This window comes from Heliangelus exortis, chromosome 2 (assembly GCF_036169615.1).
Source record: "Heliangelus exortis chromosome 2, bHelExo1.hap1, whole genome shotgun sequence".
NCBI lineage: Eukaryota > Metazoa > Chordata > Aves > Apodiformes > Trochilidae > Heliangelus > Heliangelus exortis.
The window spans coordinates 3,026,616-3,031,785 of record NC_092423.1 but is presented as its reverse complement, the minus strand read 5'-3'; positions in this window follow the sequence as shown (position 1 = coordinate 3,031,785).

Here is a 5,170-nt window from a genome sequence, read left to right as displayed (position 1 = left end):
CAGAGCTTTGTGTTCCTCCCAAAGGGCTGCAGTCCCCTCTTTCCTGGCCTGTCCCTGCTCAGTGACACTGCCCCTGCTGAAGGGACATTTCCAACACTAGATGGAGCAGTGACCCTAAACATGAAGAAGCAAAAAATTTTTTTCTTTAACTCATTCCTTTCTCACCCGGCATCTCGACCCCGAAGGGAATTTGGGGCAGGACAACCCTTTTTAATTTTTTTTAAATTTTTTTTTTATTTTTTTCAACCTTCCAGGAGGTTCCCATCCCTTGGGGACATCCTGAAGTGGTGACTTGTCCCTGGATGAGCCGTGGTGGCCAAGGGATTAGGGTTTTGCTGCTGGGGGACATCACCCATCCCAGGAGGTGAAGCAGGATCAGGGGGGATCAGACTCCGGGGTCATTTCCTTGTTGCCTTAACGCGTGTGGGTTTTTTTTTTTTTTCCCTCAGCCAGACAAAAGCAGAAGGTCAAAGGCTGGGGATTAAAAGGTGATGGATGGACATCTGTGGCCCAAACATGGGGTGGTTGTGCCTGGGTGTCTGGCTGCCCTGCTCCTGGCTGCCAGGAGATGTGGGGGATTTCTCCAGGGATAAAGGAAAACCTTGGATCAGGGCTCACCCTGTCGCTCCCTGCTGTAGTTGCTCTGAACCTTTTTTTTGCTCTGAACCATTTTTGCACTTTCCTCCTGCTCTGAGTTATTCCCATCTCCCAGGACATCTTTCTTATTCCCATCTTTTTGGACCCAATGGGACCAGGTGAGCCAGTGGGATGTTTTTTCCCCAGTGATTTGAGGAGACACACAAAGCTGTGGTCCCTCAGCCCTGGTTGTGTCTGTAGGAAATATTTTTTTTTTTAGGATTTTTTTTTTTTTTAGCAGGTGAGCAGGAGGCTCCAGGATGGAGCTCTCTGCACATTGGTGCCTCAGTTTACCTCTGAGAATGAAAGCTTTAAGCAGACCCCTCCCCATCTCTCTGGAGGTGAGGTTCAGGATATGCTGAGGAAGTGTCTGGAGCTCCCTGGGGTGTTATTATTTATGTTTTAAGGATGGTTTATGTCCTACCTGTGTGTCTTCCCTTCTTGTCTTGTGGCTGCTGTGTCACCTCTGGGCTGGATCTCACCTGGTTGGTATCTCCATGCCATGATGTGCTGATGGCAATTAGAGCAGAGCCTTTACATCATATTTTTGGGGGGGTTTCATAGAATTTCATAGAATTGGCTGGGTTGGAAGGGACCTCAGAGATCATCAAGTCCAACCCTTGATCCACTCCCGCTGCAGTTCCCAGCCCATGGCACTGAGTGCCACATCCAGGCTCTTTGGAAATATCTCCAGGCATGGAGAATCCACCCCTTCCCTGGGCAGCCCATTCCAATGGCTGATCACCCTCTCCAGAAAGAAATTCTTTCTAATGTCCAACCTAAACCTCCCCTGGCACAACTTGAGACCTCTTGTGCCCTCTTGTCTTGCTGAGAGTTGCCTGGGAAAAGAGCCCAACCCCCCCCTGGCTCCAACCTCCTTTCAGGGAGTTGTAGAGAGTGATGAGGTCTCCCCTGAGCCTCCTCTTCTCCAGCCTCAACACCCCCAGCTCCCTCAGCCCTTCCTCACAGGACTTGTGCTGGATCCCTTCCCAGCCTCCTTGCTCTTCTCTGGACCTGCTCCAGCACCTCAAGCTCCTTCCTGAGCTGAGGGGCCCAGAACTGGACACAGGACTCAAGCTGTGGCCTCCCCAGGGCTGAGCACAGGGGCAGAATCCCTTCCCTGGACCTGCTGGCCACGCTGTTCCTGAGCCAGCCCAGGATGCCATTGGCCTTCTTGGCTACCTGGGCTCAGGTTTTTTGCTCGGGTTGGCACCCAGAGACTCTCTTCTTCGTGGCAAATGGTAAGGGGATTGTCCTTGTCACCTCCACAAGGCCTCTAGAAGATCCGAATGGCCCTGTTCATCATTCTCACCATCTTGAAAAAATCAGAAGCAAGAGCCAGGTGGTTCCTAAGTGGCCCAAAGAAGGGATTTTCATCACCAACTTGGAAAGCCCAGGGCCAAGACTTGGCTTTGGCTCCAAATCTCATGCAGGGTGAGCCAGAGTGAGCTCTCCTTCATCCCACTGGCTCAGTTTTGGATCCATCCACTTGGATTTTGGGCCCTTGGTTCCAATTTGTTGTTGGGTTCTGCAGCTCACATGGGCTCTTTGGTCCCTGGAGGTGCCTGGAAGTGTCCATCAACCAACTGGGACAGCTCAACCCAGCTCCTGCTCTTTGATGGGGTGGATTTGGGGAAACTGAATGGCTTTGAGGGGTCTTCCCATGAAATTAACACATGTCCAGAAACTAACAACTGCAGGGTCTTGTGCCCATGTCCCCCACTGTCCCCACACTCTGGGTTACAAGGACTGACCCAAACTGAGCCCCAAGACCCCATGCCAGGGAGAGGGTGTTCACCAGACCCTAGAGGAGATGAAGCTCCTCAAGCTGAACCCTCCGTGACAGCAAATATGGATCTGGCTTCTCTGTCCTGTCCCTTCCACCCCAAAAAAACTTCCTCTGGGGTCAAGGTTTGAGCCACCAGCCCTTGTAGGCTTCTCCTGGGTGTAAAAACCTGGAACACAAGGAGCCATCCCATCACCCTGGGAGGTGGAAGCTTGGGTGCCCATCTTAACTGAAGGCTTCCAAACTTGTTCCCAGTTGCTGGGAAGGTGACTTGGCTGGGGGAATGACCAAAAAAAAAAAAAAACCAAAAAAAAAAACCCTCAAATACCTGAAGCTTGAGTCAGGGAGCTGGAGGAGGGAACATGCAGGAACAAGCAGCAAGCCAGGAAACTCCAGAGCTGAGATGGACAAAGGGAAAAAGTCAGTGGCTTGGTATGTCTGAGTGATAGCAGAGAAACCCAAGGCAGGAGGTTTTTTAGCTGATAATCACAGCACCCCGGGCTGTGCTCGGGTGAGCAGAGCCAGGGCAGATTGAGGCAGCACCTCTGAGGAACACCCAGGCTGCTGGTTGGGGTGTGGGGGGGTGAAATCACAACATTCCCTTGGGATTTCTGATGAGGGGAATGAAGGGAAAAAGGGAATAAAAGCAAAGTTCAAACCCTCCGGTGGGGAAACTGAGGCAGGGAGCAGGCAGGAGGTGGTTGTTCCTGAGCCTGGATTCTCTTCTCTCTCTGTGGAAAATAAACAGCCCTAAATTTCAGCTGCAGCCCAGCAGGACTTTTCCCATCCCACCCCTCTGAATTCCCCTTCCAGACTGGGGTATGAGGGCAAAAAATTCTCTCCCAGAGAAGGCCAAAAATCATCCCAGAATCTTCCAGCCCAGGCATGGCTGCAAGTCCTGAGGATGGAGCTCCGTGTTTTGTGCCTCAGTTTCCCTTTGTGCTAATCAATCTGTCCTCCCACTGGGATGCTCTGGACACACTTGTGACATTCTGAGTTTTTCCCTGCCAAATATCCAGAGAAAACTGATTGTGTGCTCTGAGAGGTGGGTGGAGGAGACCCAGTGCACCTGGAGAGCATGGGCAACTGGGGAAAACCACTGGTTTTTACTGGTGCCTGGTGGCTCTGAGGCAAAACAAGGACAACCCCACAGTGTGAAGTTGAACCATGGGCTGATTTGCCATCCTTCATCCATGTTGGGCCTTCCTCCCATGGAATCATAGAATCTTTCAGGTTGGAAAAGCCCCTTGGGATCACGGAGTCCAACCATCATCCCTGCTCTACAAAGTTCTCCCCTAAACCACATCCCACAACATCTAAACGACCCTTAAACACATCCAGGGATGGTGAATCAACCATCTCATGGGATCAAGCCCAGAAAAGATGGAATTCCTTCATTTAGGGTGCCCAGCTGGCTGGGATCACCCACTGGGTGCACACCAAGTTTGTGGTGCTGATCCCGGCCGCTCGTCGCCCTCCCTGCCATTTCCCTTGAATTTTTTGCTTCTCGTGCAGCACTTCAAGCACAAGAGGGACATTGTCAGTGTTCCTCGAGCTACCAGACAAGGGGAAAAACACCCTTCTGTGCCTCTCTCTGCCTGCACCTCCTTCTCCATAAATCAAGTGGATTTGTGCAGCTCCCCGGTCAAGTATGGGCATTAGCGCTGCGCTGCGAAGTCATTTCAGTAATGTGCACCCAGGAATGTGCCTTATCTGATTTCCCTCTTGGATTTTTTTTCTTTTTTTCTTTTTTTCCAGTCCTACAAACTGAGTCTGAGGTTTTTTTCCCCCAAGGCTCACAAACTGAAATGTCCCAGAAGACCCTCAGTAAGGTCCTGGTGGGCTTCACCGCAGCATCTCCTCCAGCGAGTGTAGATCTGGGACCATTCCCCATCCCTAGGATTTTTTTTTTTTTTTTTTTTTTGGACACTGAACCATTTCTCAGCCTGGACAAGGAGAATGAGATGATGACATTTCCCACCCCCAAACCCTGAGCAGCTGCTCTTTGGGAGGGGGTTGAAAATTCAACCCTTCCACTTTACCAAGCCAGGAAGGATGGGAAAAAAAAACCCCAAAACTGTCCTGGGAGCTTGGATGTCACCTCTGTGTGTGTACAAATAGATTCCCTTCTGGATTATTGGGGATTGGGAGCATTCCCTGCTCTATTTCTTTTATAAATAAATAAATAAATAAATATATAAAAAAAAATTAGAGTTTTTTTTCCTTTGCTGGAGTGGGAGGGGGCCGTCGGCTGGGGGGAAGCACGTCTGGAATGTGACAAGCCTGTTCTCCTGCTTGTTTGTGTAAACGAGTTGGGTCTATTCCCTTCTTCTCAAAGTGCAGCTCTTTAAGCCTCCTTGCAAAGCAAATTTACTTTGAGAGTGCGTGGATGCCAGCAGGGGTGTGAGGGCTGGTAGTGGGGGGTGGTTGGTGATGATGATAATAAATAATATTAATCATCGGGAAAAAGAAAAGCTGCTTTTCTTTTATATTTTTATTTTTTTCGAGGGCTTTGCCCAGCACTGCCCAACCCCTTCATGATGACCTTTAGAGGTCCCTTCCAACTCAAACTGTTTTATGATTCTATGAGTCATGTCCATATCTCTCCTCACCTCTCTCCTATGGCACCATCTGGACATCCCCAGCTGGGAATTCCTGGACAAGATGATTTTATAGAATCATAGAATTTTCAGGGTTGGAAGGGACCTTTAAGGTCATCTCAATCCAACCCCCCTGCCATGGGCAGGG